This window comes from Solanum verrucosum, unplaced genomic scaffold (assembly GCF_900185275.1).
Source record: "Solanum verrucosum unplaced genomic scaffold, falcon-dt-bn FXZP01000064.1, whole genome shotgun sequence".
Taxonomy (NCBI): Eukaryota; Viridiplantae; Streptophyta; class Magnoliopsida; order Solanales; family Solanaceae; genus Solanum; species Solanum verrucosum.
Window position 1 is genome coordinate 1603501 of NW_026020144.1, and position 15334 is coordinate 1618834.

The following is a 15334-nucleotide window of genomic DNA, read 5'->3' on the forward strand; positions in this document are numbered from 1 at the left end:
TTTTTTACAAGGAGCCGATCGTAAATGACAAAATAATTTTTTAAGCAGGATCCGAACAAAACATAGACGAACCCGACTCATACAAAATTAGAACATATTCAAATAAAACAAGATCCGCGAAACTCATGCTAAATCGACCCCTAAGACTTACAATAGTCAAAGCAACAAAGAGGAGAAAACAACACATATATGTATCAATTTATGAAAAATCGAGGTCACCTATAAAAGGTGATTCTGCATTTCGAGACTGAACCACAACTCTCATAACTCATCAATCGAGATAAAAGCGAAATAAAAAGACTCTAACAAGGAGAACATTAACTCGGGAAAGGGGAAAAACACCAAACTTTCAACGAAACAGAGGCAGACAATAGCCCTGGACTCTTAAGAGAGTTTCATTGCTGATTCACAACCAACAGGGGATCGAAAAGCATTTCGGAATAAAATGTTAACATATAAATTGTTCACACGAGTCAAACAAGCAACACATTGCGAGTGAAATAGGTTCAAAGCGAAATGAGTATTACCTTAAAAGGGGCAGCGAACTAGGGTCGAGACGAGCTGGAACGAAGGGGCTTCCACCACCACACGAGGTTACGACGAGCCTTGCTAGAAGTGAGTAGAAAAAAAATGTATTGCTTATCTTTTACAGCTAGTAACTCTTCATGTATATATATTTTTTGCCTGAGTACATATGTTTCTCAAACTCTATTCTCTCCTAGCTTTCCCAATCTTTTTATCCCTGAACATGGGGAACTATTTATAGGGAAAGTTGGGGGATTTAGGAGGTAATCCGTTCGAGAAATTCAAATCAAAATTTAGAATTACTTTCCTCCTTTCCCAGATCAACAGTGAAAGGATTTTGAAATTTTTTGAAAAATGGGCAGAGGGATAGCGACGTGATCGATTAGGCTGCTAAGTTATGGGCTCTGCAGGGTAGTTGGATGAGATTTTTGGATTTGCTAGGATTTCTGAGGAAAAAGACGTGTGAAGATGATGAATGCAGGGGCAGTCGGTTTGCTGCATTGTTGGAAAAGGAATTGGGTTTGTTGGTGTTGTTATTGGATGGGCTGATTGTAATGAAGGGTTTTGGTCTAAGACTGGGCGCCGGATCGGAACGGAATCATCGGACCGGAATGAACCGGTACCGGACCAGAACGGGATAGGTTGACCGGTTTGTTGACCCGTACCGGGATGAACCGGACCGAAATTACCGGTACGGATACACGTTTCCGTCCCGTCCCACTATATACCGGGATGGAACCGGAACGGACCGGAATGGAACGGGATGGGATAAACGGAACGACACATCTAGCTATTTCAAAAAATGATTTAAATTTTTTTTAGTTATTTTAATTTTTTGAAATACAAAAATATTAATGTTTTTTTATTTTTCTAAGTTTAAATTAATAGTTTTGAAATTTATAATGTAGTTTTACTTAAGTTTATTTTAAAAATATTTTTTTTAATTTTTACTTATTAAATTTGCAACTTAAGTTTAATGAAGTTTTTTTAAAAAAAAATGTTTTTGAACTTAGTTTTAAATATTTGAATCTTTTGAAGTATGCAAGTTAAGTTTAATAAAGTTTTTTTTAAAAAAAAAAGTTTTTGAGCTTTAGTTTTCAAGATTTGAATCTTTTGAAACTTGTAAGTTATTACTTATTAATATGTTATAACTTATAAGTTATATTTATAACTTGTAATTTAAATAACTTTAGTTTGTAATTTTAAAAAATTAAATAAATATATGGATAAAACAATGACACAAAGTCACAAATTAAAAAATATCAATCCAATATTCTAATTTATTTAAATTTGTATTACAAATTACAATTCACAACTATTAGTTGAGTGCATAGTTTACACAGCCACCTTCTAGGAAGGGTTCTGTTTCAACTAAGCCTCAAATGTAATACTAATAGTTGTATAGTCCCGTAAATCTTTTCTCTAACTCAGCTATAGATTGACCGTAATCGACTACTGGTCTTGGTAAAGCTCGTTGACGATCTTGAAGTTCTATGCCATCATCACTACCACATCCAATGGTTGAATCTATGAAAAGTTCAAATTGACTATCTAACTTTGGAAGTCCTTGATTTCTCCGCTCAGCATTTATCAAATCTCTAAACAACACCGATATCTCCAAACTATCTTCTGCTAACGAATATCTGTGGTCTCCAATTTGAAATCTTGCCGCGCTGAAAGCTGCCTCCGAAGCAACTGATGATCCTTGAATTGCAAGCACGTCCTTCACCATCCTACTAAGTTTTGGAAATTGAGTTCCACGAGCCCTCCACCAGTTCAATAATTGTGGTATACCTTCATCGTTTGTAATATTATCTGAACCCTGTTCAAGATATTTAACAAATTCACATTTATTAGTAAAGTCAAGACCAAGTTTATGTTTCACTCTACCATGGGCACTTACTTGAGGCATAGACATTTGAGGATTTTCAACATTATCTAAGGAACAATATTTATCATACATTTCTTTAGCAAGTAATTTTATACTATTTTGACATGTTACCAAATCAGGTGTTTCTTCTGGTTTAATATCTAAATTTTGATAAATGCATTCAACTAAAGCTTTTGCACCATATTCTTTATATTCGGGGTTGAAAAAAATTGCAGTTAAATAAATTTGAGGAATAGAAAAAAAATATTTCTTAAATTTTGTAATCATAACTTCAATAGCAATGGTAAATAATTCATTTGTTTTATATTCAGCAAAGATATATGAAATCTCACATATATGTATTAAAATTTCAGAAATAGTAGGATAATACATTCCAGAAAAAATTTTAGTTGCATCATAAAACGATTTCAAAAATATTCTAAGTTCATTTACTTCATCCCAATCACTATCATTAAGTTTAAATTCAGGATAAGCATTATGACTATTAAATTGCATAGTAATAGACTCTTTATATGTATAAGCAACTTCAAGCATTTCATAAAAGGAATTCCATTTAGTTTTTACATGCTTCGGAACTTTTCTAAATGGAAGTTTACATGCATTACAAAGCTCTTTAAATTGATTAATTCTACTACTACTATTCATATGAAAAATATAAAAACAAGCATTATCAACTTTATCACAACTATTTTCAAATAATTTCACACCGTCACTAACAACCAAATTTAATATATGCGCAGCACATCTAACATGAAAAGCATATTTACTAATAGGACAAAGTCTAGGTTCTAGCATATTAATAGCATTTAAATTAGCAGAAGCATTATCTAAAGTAATACTAATGACTTTATCACAAAGACAGAAAAAATCTAAATTTTTCAACACAGTAGTAGCAATATACATTCCAGTTTTTTTCTTTTGACAAATTTTATAACCAATAATTCTTTTTTGTAAATTCCAATTATAATCAGTCCAATGCGCAATAACAGTTAAATAATCAAAACCATTAGGACTACGACCCATATCAGTGGTAATAACAACTCTACAATCCATTATTTCAAAATAGGCACGCAAATATTGACAATATTTTTCTTGAAATTCAAAAATATCTCTTTTTACCATGCTTCTTGATAAACCTTTAAAACTAGGATTATATGTATCACGAATATATGCAATAAAACTCGGATGTTCTCCAAAACTAAAAGGTAAACCACAAACAACAACCATTTTAGCAAAAATTTCACGATCACGATCCTTATTATAGGTTCGATGTGTAAGAGGACCACTTGGGTTCGAAGTATTTAATTCACCTTGAACCATATTTGACCCTCTAACTGATGTTTCAATGTTAGAATTTTCACAAACATCAAGAGAAGATATATATGCAAACCACTCTTTACTATGCTTATTAATCAAATGTTTTTTTAATCCCCCCGTTGAACCTCCACTCCCACCAGATGTATATTTAAAATGTTGTTTACAAATATTACATATACTAAAAAAAATTTCTTCATTCAAATAACAAAATTTCTACACTTGTGATTTTAAAACACGTTGTACCTTGGTCTTACCTCTAGTTGGAACAATAGGAGGACGACTAGTTCCAACTGAAAGATTGTCCTCCTGAGGTGAAACTTCAGTACTATTAAGGTCGGGACTAGTCGGTGTATCATCTAAATCTTCTTCATCAATTTCTACTTCTTCATTTTCTTGATAATTACCATAATGTCTTTCATAAACCTCTTCGGGAATTATAGGAGTATCTGAATTAATTTCTATAGGACCGGGACGAGAAAAACTAGTTTCATTCACATGTGGAAATTCATCAGTATTCAATCTAACAAGAGGAAAATTAGATTTAGAAGAACTAGAACCCTTCTTACTTTTTGTAAGCATATTTTTTACTCCGTGTACAATACCTTTTTTACCTCCACTTTTTTTAGAAGACTCCATGATAAAAAATTATAAATTGTGAAATACGAAATTTAACAAGAACAAATAAAATATAACAAGAACTTACAAATAATAAATACAAAAAATAAATATAAGATTAGAGAGTGGAATGAAGTTACCAAACGCTTGTGTAAAGAACAAATGATTATAATCGAAAATTGAAAAATTGATGTCGAAACTTGAAGTTTGAAGAATATTCCTACTCCAAAATTCACCAAATGTTTGTTGAAATCTTCACAATTACAAAATAATATTATTGAAATTTGAAACTTGAATATTGAAAGTATGAAACTTTGAGCAAGATTGAGAATTGAGAGAAATTGATGATTCTTAATTGTTAACTATTGCAAATATATAAAAAGAGGTAGTATATATAGTTTTTAGAATTTGTGATTATGTGTTAGAAATTTGGAATTGGAAAATATAGAATTATAGTCGTTGCTCGTTGAAATTTGGAAATAAATCCGTTCGGAAAATGGGAGGCTAGGAGTCTAGGATAGCGCTTGGCTGCTTGCCATTGGTTAGTGGAGAGTGGGGACCGGGGATGGGATTGGTCAGCAGGGGGCAGGGGGCAGGGGGCAGGGGGCAGGGGTAGGGGGCAGAGGCAGGGGCAGGGGCAAGGGTAGTAGGCTTTTCAGCCTTTGCTGACCCTTAGGAGTTTTCAGCCGTTGGACACTTGGACTTGGAAATATATATATAATTGTCCTATACTTTATCCTTATGATAGCATGGTAGATTACATTGTCCATCAAGTTTTAGTCAATTTCGTTCCATGTGTAACAATCAAATCCACGCCACAAGTCCACAACTACATCGATGTTGGCAGTTTTCAACATTTTTAGGCTATTCTAATCTATATATATATATATATATATATATTTCTCTTTGATTCCATATAGTAATTAATAACTAATAATCAATGGGATACATGTTGGAGGCAACATATACATATATCACGTACTGAAACTATGATTTAATACATGATATATACGAGTCAATTATATATTTAATATTTGTAAATTGTAATATATATATATATATATATATATATATATATATAAAATTAATCTGAACCGGATCGGAACCGGAATAAACCGGGATATACCGGTACCGGTACACCGGTATCAAATCGTGATACCGTTCCGTCCCGTGTACCGGCTCATGGTGTCCCGTTCCGTCCCGAATACTACCGGATCGGAACGACCCGGAATGGTACCGGACCGGTACCGATACAACCCAGTCCGGTGCCCAGCCTTATAATTTGGTCTTGGTATTAAAAAGAATTGGGCTCAGATTGTGTCTGAAAATTGGATGGCAATAGGTTTTGAAAAGTAATTCAAGAATGTGGTCTATTTAACTTAAGAAAATAACCACGTGAATATAATTAATTAACAAGCTTCTTAATCTTAACGAAGGAAAAAAAATAATTAATTTTAATTGTAAACTAATTACTCAAAATTATAACCATAATTTAACCAAACTAAACTAATAAAATATTTAACTAAAAATTGTAAAATCTTTTTGATGTGTTTAAAATATTTAACGTGATTGTAGAAATATATTTGCTCATTATTTAAAATTATTACAAGAAGACAAAAAAAAATTTTAAAAATAACTTGCAAGTATTTTGAATTTCATAGGACTCATTAATTCAAAATTACTACCATCACTAGTAAAATATTTAAAATAAAAATCTTTTTGAGATGATTTTTGAATGTTCATAAAATACATTAATTGTACACATAGTTATATAAAATATATTTATCATTTACAAAGTGCCGAAACTATTTAAAATTACTTGCAAACTATATCTATTTTATTTTTTTAATTTTTTATAAAATTAATTACTTTAAATCGTTCGAAATTGAGGAAGCTCGATGATTAATTTAGATCGTGGAGGGTCAAAATTGGATGTCAACATTGCTTACAAGCTCTTTAAAAAATATAAGTTATTTTAAGCACTCGTCACAATATTGAAATATATGTACGGTGTATGTTTTTTTTTTTTACTTTTTTCTTCATAAACAAACCATAAAACTTGAAAGAAACCTCCAAATAAGTAGGTGTAATAATTATAATAGAACATCAAGAAGATATATGAAAATTATAAGTATATGTAGTAAAGAGAAGAATATAATGTTGAACCAAAATGATTTTATTGCACAAGATTACTTATTACATCAGACTTGAAATCTTCATGCATCTGTGAAAAAACTCCATTTCACTCAAGTAGAAATTATATAGTTGCAAATCTTGATTTGTATCTTCTCTGCAAATATGTTGTTTCATCTCGATCTTGATTAATATTTTCCTCTGCACATATATAATACTAGTAAGTATGTATTTATGTATTATAAAACCAAAACAGCCTTAGTATTTTGCCACTTACAAATTGATTATATTAAATGATTCATCAACCAAAGACTTATGATGTATGTCTGAATGGTTCTGTCTTTCTATACAGCCTTACAGTATTGTAAATAATAATCACACTATACTTGTCTAGTTAAAATATTCAAAATATAATTTACTGTTTTATATCTACCTTTTCTTTGTCATTCAATATTATTTCTCTTTTAATAATTAGATAGACTTATCATTAATGAAATACATACTTTTCTATTTATTGTTTGTTAAGCTATGTACCTACTCAAACCTGAATGATAAATAAATAAAAATAAACGATAAATTTTTGTACGGATAATGGCTGACATTAAGATTTTAAACTGCACATCTATCGATTCTCTCAGTCACTCCAAAAAATACTAGGATTTTACTTCTCCTTTGTTTTTTCCTTACCAAAAATATTATTTTTATATTTCAAATATTTGAATAAATATTAATTTAGTAATTATTGTGTGCACAAGTTAAAAAATATGCAACACTCTTTCTTTCCCTACTAAATATCTTCAAAAACACATAAAGTTAATGAAATATTAATATATTATGTAAATACTATTAAACGGTTTATACAAGATCAAATTTTAATGTGAATTTTTTTTTCCTCAAAGTTTCAGCGAATAAGACATCTAATTTCATAAAGAAAATAAAAATTGAATTGTTTAATTATCTCTAATCTTAGTATATCTAAAACAAAATATCAATAACATGCCTATTTGATCAATTTATTTATAAAAATAAATAAATTATTAATAACCCGAATTGTAATCCAAAATTAAAGCAGCCGATCCTTTTTATCTTACTATTTCTGTTTTGAAAAAATAAAAATAACTTATTTTCGAAAAATCAACTTAACTTATATTTTGAAGAAAAATTGATTTTTCAAAGTAAGAGTCATTTTTATTTTCTAAAACAAAAATGGCGATTTCGCTGGAAAGATCAATTTTCTTCAAAACATATGTTAAGTAATTTTTTTTAAAAATGAGTCATTTTTATTTTTTACAGAACAAAAATGGCGCCTGTCTTTGAAAATCAATTTTCTTCAAAACATAAGTTAAGTTGATTTTTTGAAAACGATTCATTTTTATTTTTTTCCAAAACAAATATAATTTCAGTTGAATTGTTTTAATGGTGTAATTTTTTTTTTCTATTCATCTATTTTTTACTGTATATTCGTTTATCAACACGAATTTTTGATTTTGATGTCAGATATATTCCTTGTTGAATGCTGCTTTAATAATATCTTTCAAAAAAATTTACTTTGTATAGTAATTATTTTAAATCTATATCTATTATATATCTATACAATTCTAAAAGCATCATGTTTTTAAAACTAAGATTTTTTCATTGAATTAATATTTTAATAGATATGATTTTAAAATTAATCAAAGTTATAATTATTAATAATATCTTTACCTATTTATAAAAGCTATAACTCATGATATTTTTAATATTTAATATTTTGAATTAACTACATAATTGGTCCTTTAAATTCATATAAGTATAGACTTACTATTTCAATTGAAAGTTATCACAAAGTCTAACTAGCAGCATCCACATTGATACGTGTTAGGTTGTGAAAATGAATAAGATATCATACGAAAGATTATAATTGGATATCATATGGTTGATAAATCAAATCACAAAAACGTATACCAAAACATAATATTATTATATGTTTAGCCAATTGGCCTACATATGAAAAATTAATAAAAAGAAAATATTAAAATTATTGAGAGAAAATCTCTCCATAAACAAAACATTTTATTGACGATATTGTGAATGTTTTTGTGTTCTAGATATGAGAAAAAATATTTTCAATTTATGAAATTCTAAGCATTTCTTCCAAAGAAATAATAACTTAAATATGAAAGAGAATTATATTTTTCATTCGAGAAAAGTTCAAACACTTATGGTAATACTTTGACTTTTCTTTAAGGAAAAAAAATAAACTTCAAATAAGATAAGAAAATCAAGACAAAAATCCTATTAAATCTCCTTTTTGGCTGGATTTTCTGGCAAATAACCTTGATCATCATTTTTCACAAAATCTTTATGTATCACTGCTGCTTACTATTATTTAAAAATTGGCTTCACCTATAAATTCAAAACACAGTTAATTATATTACAATGAATTCTTTTCAATATCATCCACATTTACACTCTTTTCCTACTAATCAAAACTCGGAAGATTAGCAGAAGAAACAGGCTCCACCTCATTATCTATCCTTTCAATATCACCCACATTTACACTCTCTCTTACTAATTAGAAATTGAACATTGGTAGGAGGAATATGATTCATCTCATCATATGATTTTCTTTCAAAATCATCCACAAGTATATAATTAATTATATCTTGTGGCTAATCGAAACATCAACAAAAAAAATTCGCAAAACAAATCATTGCCAAAATCAATGAGACAACTGCAATCACATTGGAAACTATACCACAGTACTTTTACGAAGCACAAACAATTCTCGATGCAATCTGTGTGATACTTGCACTGATCCTCATTCTATAGTTTTTAATAGTATTCAAAAGAATTATCAATCAATTCTCTATATACTTTCCAAACCAATTTTGATTATGTGCAGTAAGGATAAATGGATTATACTGTACATTAACTAACTTTCTTTTTTCATGTATGAGGATTGTTACGTATATACCAAAATAGCAAGGTCTATCTTTTGTACAAGTATCATAGCGAATTGATTCCTAGTCGTTGCTAAAGATTCCCCTGTTATATTAATTATATAGAGAAAGCTAATAAAAAAGGTACGAAACATGTAGTTATATATCATTTCAAGCCACACAATACAATACATAATTAACCCAAGAATTATGACAATTGAGTCAAACACACAAAAAGTGTACTTTGAAATGGCAGTTGGACCGTTTGAGCCTGACTGCCACTTCAAAGTATTTTTGAAACGGCAAGTTTATTGTTGTTCTACAATATATATATATATATTAATTAATTAATGTAATTCATATTATCATTTTTATATATATAAAGGCCTAATCAGATCCTCAGTCTAGTTTCGCTATAGCGGATTAGATCCCACTGTAACATAAAGAACGCAAAAATTATGACAATTGAAACAAACTAACGTAAGGTGTACTTTGAAGTTGTAGTAGGACCATTTGAGCCCGATTACTACTTCAAAGTATCTTTGAAACGACAAGTTAATTACTGTTATTCATATTATCATTTTTTTTGCTTAAAACCATAAAGTAAGATACATGAGTACCTATATAAATTAAATAATTAATTATACATAGAAATATTTAACAAACAACAAAAAGTACTAGTAGATAAATAAGAAGCCAAACATTTGTTTTCGTCAAATTTAGGTTAGCACTACTTGTTTTCATCCATGATTAGCCGGATATACTGACAGACAATTATTTTTTTTAAAAAAATTAAGCAAAATATTACAACTTTTAAATAACATTCATGTCTTAGAACTTAACACATAACTTTATCAATTAAGCTAATAATCTGTTCGAACAGAGTCTGTACAACACTTTGCTCAAAAAATTTTATTTCAAGATATGTGATGACCTTGACCTCATAAGCAAGTTAAGATTTCTGAGACAAAATTTTTTTTAGTTATAATTTGTATAAAAGTAATTAATTTGGATGATAAATTCATAAAATAGCATTTACCTCAGTTTTGGTTATATAATCATCTTCTTTTAAAAATAAAATAAAGTTAAAAAGTAAAAAATATTCAATACGTTTGATGAAAAATAACCTAAATAACTTTTAAAAATATAAAAAATTAGGGATAAGGGTCTAAAAAATACCATAACTTTGATCGAATTTGCTATTACGATACTAAACTTTCATAAGGACCTATTACCTCTCTAGACTATTTAATTTCGTATTTTTTACCCCTGAACTTAGGGGTATACACGGGTTGGTTTGGATTGATTATTGGTCAAAATCAAAACCAAATCAACTTAATCGGTTTAAAATTATCAAAATCAAACCAAACCAAATATAATATACATTTATCGGTTTGGTGATTATCGATTTCGGTTTAGTTTGATTCGGTAATTAACCATACACAAAAATAAAAGAAACAATTCATTTAAAATGTGAAAAAAGTGACAACAATCTATTCAAAATGAAAAATAGTTAGAATGACTTAAATTACTAAACTTTCAATCACTAATTTTACTATTAATCAAGCTTTAAAATTCACTACATTGGCCTAGAAGGAATAGACAATAACATTTTCAGTCCCACAAAGAATTGACATAGATACTCATATACATGAAATCAATAAGATAAATGTTTCATCTTGAAAATTTTTGTTTCAATTAGTAAATTATAATTTATTTTTTTTAATGAAAATATCTATAAGATCTTTAAAATTGTTTATAAAAATAATATAGTAAGTATGTATATTAATAAAATATATGTATATAATTCATCGGTTCGATTAGATTATTTCTTCGATTTTTTTTAATAAAACCATAAACAAATCAAATACTATCGGTTTTCAAAAACCTAAAATCAAACAAAACCAAACCCAAATAAAATCGATTTTATTTTATCGGTTTGGTTTGGTTTTTCGGATTGGATTGGTTTTTATCTAATCCAAAACCAATAAAATAAAACCCAAAGAGGGAAGAAGACCCAAGGAGATTCACATCATACCAAGGTCGTCTTCAACCTTCACAGAGTTCATACTCGGCTTGTTATGCACGCACATGCTGAGTATCAGAATACCCCTCCTCCCAGTTATCAAAATACTCCCCCTCCAGTTTACCAGACTCTGTCTCATCACTACCAAAATGCCGCCCCCAACTGTGCCAACGTTTAGACGAATTACCAAACGCCTCCCCCAATGTACCAAACCCCAGCTCCACTTTACCAAAATACCCCCTTGAACTACCAAGTTCCACAACCAAATTATCAAACCAACTCATATCTCGGTTATCAAGCCCCCTGTCCGAATGCTCCAAATTATCGCCAAATGCCTCCCCCTCAACAAGGAAATTACGATCCCTCCCATCCTATATTTGAGAAGAAGCCTAGAAGAATTTTCACTCCGCTTATTGAAAGACGAACAAAGTTGTTCGAGCGATTAACTACAGCAGGACATATTCATCCAGTGGGGCCCAAGCCGATTGACACTACCTCAAAGTTTTATAGACGTGATCAGAGGTGCACGTATCACTCCAACAGTGTTGGACATGATACCGATGACTGTATCAACCTGCAGCATAAGATCCAAGACCTTATTGATCAGAATGTGGTCTCCCTTCAGACAGTCGCGCCTAACATCAATAGTAATCCTTTGCCAAATCATGGAGGCGTCACTATCAATATGATAGAGACAGATAATGATTGGTGCGTGGAAAAGGCAATATTTTTGATTGCTTCTGATGAACTGGAAAGGGCTGTAGCTTCGTTGAGCATCAGAGGGAAGAAAGAGTTTGTGATTTTGACACCCGAGAAGGCTGTTGCCTTGGTGCCGAGAGAAACTCTTACCCGACCAAAATTTGTGACTGAAACGGCTGTTACTCAAGGCATGACCAGATCTGGCAGGTGCTACACACCGTAAGAATTGGCCCAAGGTGGGCAGAAGAAGGACCAAACAAAAAGGCCAATCAGTGAAGCCTAGGCCGAAGAGTTCTGGAGAAAAATACAGCCGAAAGATTATTCAATTATGAAGCATTTGGAGAAGGCGCCGGCTCCTTATTAATGAGTTCGCGGTTGCATAGGCAGGCTCTGATGAGGGCTTTGGATGATACTTATGTGCATGTGGGTACTAACAGTGACAATTTAGCAGCCATGATAAACCAGGTCATCCGAGGACACCACATCAGTTTTTGTAACGAAGAGATGCCCTTTGAAGGGAGGATGCACAACAAAGCTCTGCACATCACATGTGTGTGTCGAGACAAGATAATTAATCGCGTCTTGGTCGATGATGAATTCGGTCTTAATATTTGCCCACTTTCGACTTTGAGGTAGCTGAAATTCGACTTGGGAAAGCTTCACCAGAACCAAGTCAATGTGAAGGCCTTTGATGGAGTGCAAAGAGACACATTGGGTGCGGTAAACTTGGATATTCAGGTGGGTCCTGTGGATTTTAATGTGGAGTTCCAGGTGTTGGATATCAACACCAGTTACAACTTGCTTCTGGGAAGACCGTTTATTCATATGGATGGGGCTGTGTCTTCTACCCTTCACTAACTAATGAAGTTTGTTTGGAAGGACCAGGAATTGGTCATTTATGGTGAAGGGAGTCATGCCAATGAGTATGCACCGATCGTTGATGATGTCTCTCGAGGTTGTGATTTCTACACGGTGGAGCTGGTAAATGTCACCGATGATGACTTGGCTCCACAGCCTCCTATGCCTGCCGTGTACAAGATGATTGCTACTGTTATGCTTCAGAATGGTTTCGAACCAGGTTTTGGATTGGGGAAACACTTTCAAGGAATCGTCGAGCCTATCCAAATTCCCGCCAAAAGAGTAAAGTTTGGTTTGGGATATGTCCCAACAGACGACGAAGCAGAGATGAAGAACAAAAATATTGATCAAGCATTGGCCAGGCCAATTCCTCATCTGTACCAGTCATTTCCGGTACAAGAAAATGTCAATGATGTTGTTCTCGGGGAAGGAATCTGGGGCCTTTTTAAGGAGATTGATGCGGTCATCGATGAAGAGGCTGAGACGTATTTTAAAAGTATATATGTGCCCACGCGGATACATTATTATTTATAATTTTACATTATTTTTTATGTCCACGTGGGCAAATATATATGTTTAAAATACGGTATTGAATAGTCTAGGAAGGTAATAGGTCCTAATGAAAGTTTAGTATCGCAACAACAAATTCGACCAAAATTGAGATATTTTTCAGATCTTTATCCCCAAAAATTATCAAACTAGAATCGGTTCCAATCACAATGACACAAGATCTCTCATTATATTCAGTAACAAATTTAACCAAGTACCAAAAATAAAAAAAAATATTAGTAATAACCATAACTAATAAAAATAAAGAAAAATAACCTATAATTATTACTTACTTTATCTTTGATGGCGTTATAACTAACCCAATTATTTATTGGAAAATGAATTATTACGAAGTTAGCCAGAGTAAAATACCAAATCGGATTTTTAGTTACATTTCTTGGATACCACATTTCCATCATTGTGAAATGACTTATTACCACAAGAAGTGTACAAAAATTGCAGACCACATGTCAAACGTTCTCGAAATTGGCTTCACCTATAAATTCAAAACAAAGTTAATTTTATTAGAATAAATTCTTTTCAATATCACCCACATTTACACTCTCTCCCCAATAATCAGAATTCGAAAAATTAACGGAAGGAACATGCTCCACCTCATTATCTATCCTTTTAATAGCACTCACATTTACACTCTCTCTTAGTAATTAGAAATCGAACATTGATAGGAGGAATATGATCCATCTCATCATATGATTTTCTTTCAAAATCATCCACAAGTATACAACTAATTGTATCTTGTGGCTAATCGAACTAACGAAAAGTCCTTTTCGCAAAGTAAATCATTGTCAAAATCAATGAAACAATTGAAATCACATTGAAAAGTATATCACAGTACTTTTTCGAAGTACAAGCAATTCTCGATTCAATCTCTGCACTATGATGACCGAACTGTGTGATACTTGCATTAATCCTCATTCTACAGTTTTTTATAGTATTGAAAAGAATTATCAACACATTCACTATATACTTTCCAAACCAGTTTTGATTCTGTGCAGCAAGAATAGGTGGATTCTAATCTACCTTAACCAACTTTCTTTTTCCATGCATGAGAATTGTTACGTATATATCAATAAACATCTGTGAATATTACAACAATAGTACCCAATGAAGTCACCAATACCAAAATAGCAAGGTCTGTCTTTTGTACAAGTATCATAGCGAATTGACCCTAGTCGTTGCTAAAGCTTCCTCAACTATATTAAATATATAGAGAAAACTAATCAAAATGGTACGGAACATGTAATTATATATCATTTCAAGCCAAACAATACAATACATAATTAACCTAAGATTTATGACAATTGTGTCAAACTAACGAAAAGTATATTTGAAACGGCAAGTTTTTATATATAAAAGCCCAATCAGATCCCCAATCTAGTTTTGCTATAGCGGAGTAGATCCCACTATAACATAAAGAACGCAGAAATTATGATAATTGGGTCAAGCTAACGTAAGATGTACTTTGAAGTTGCAGTAGGACCATTGGAGCTCGATTACCATTTCAAATTACCTTTGAAACGGCAAATTAATTAATGTTATTCATATATCATTTTTATATATAAAGACTCAATCAAATCCCTAATCTAGCTTCGCTCCCGCTATAACTATCTGGATAGATAATTTTTTTTGCTTAACTTCTTTTAATTCAATCATAGTAAATTGTCATGCTCTGAAAAATCCAAATCAACCTGACAATATACACATCTATACTGATATACAAACAAATATCCATCGAATTAACATCACCAAAACCGGGTTTTAGGCCTGTAGAGGCCCAAG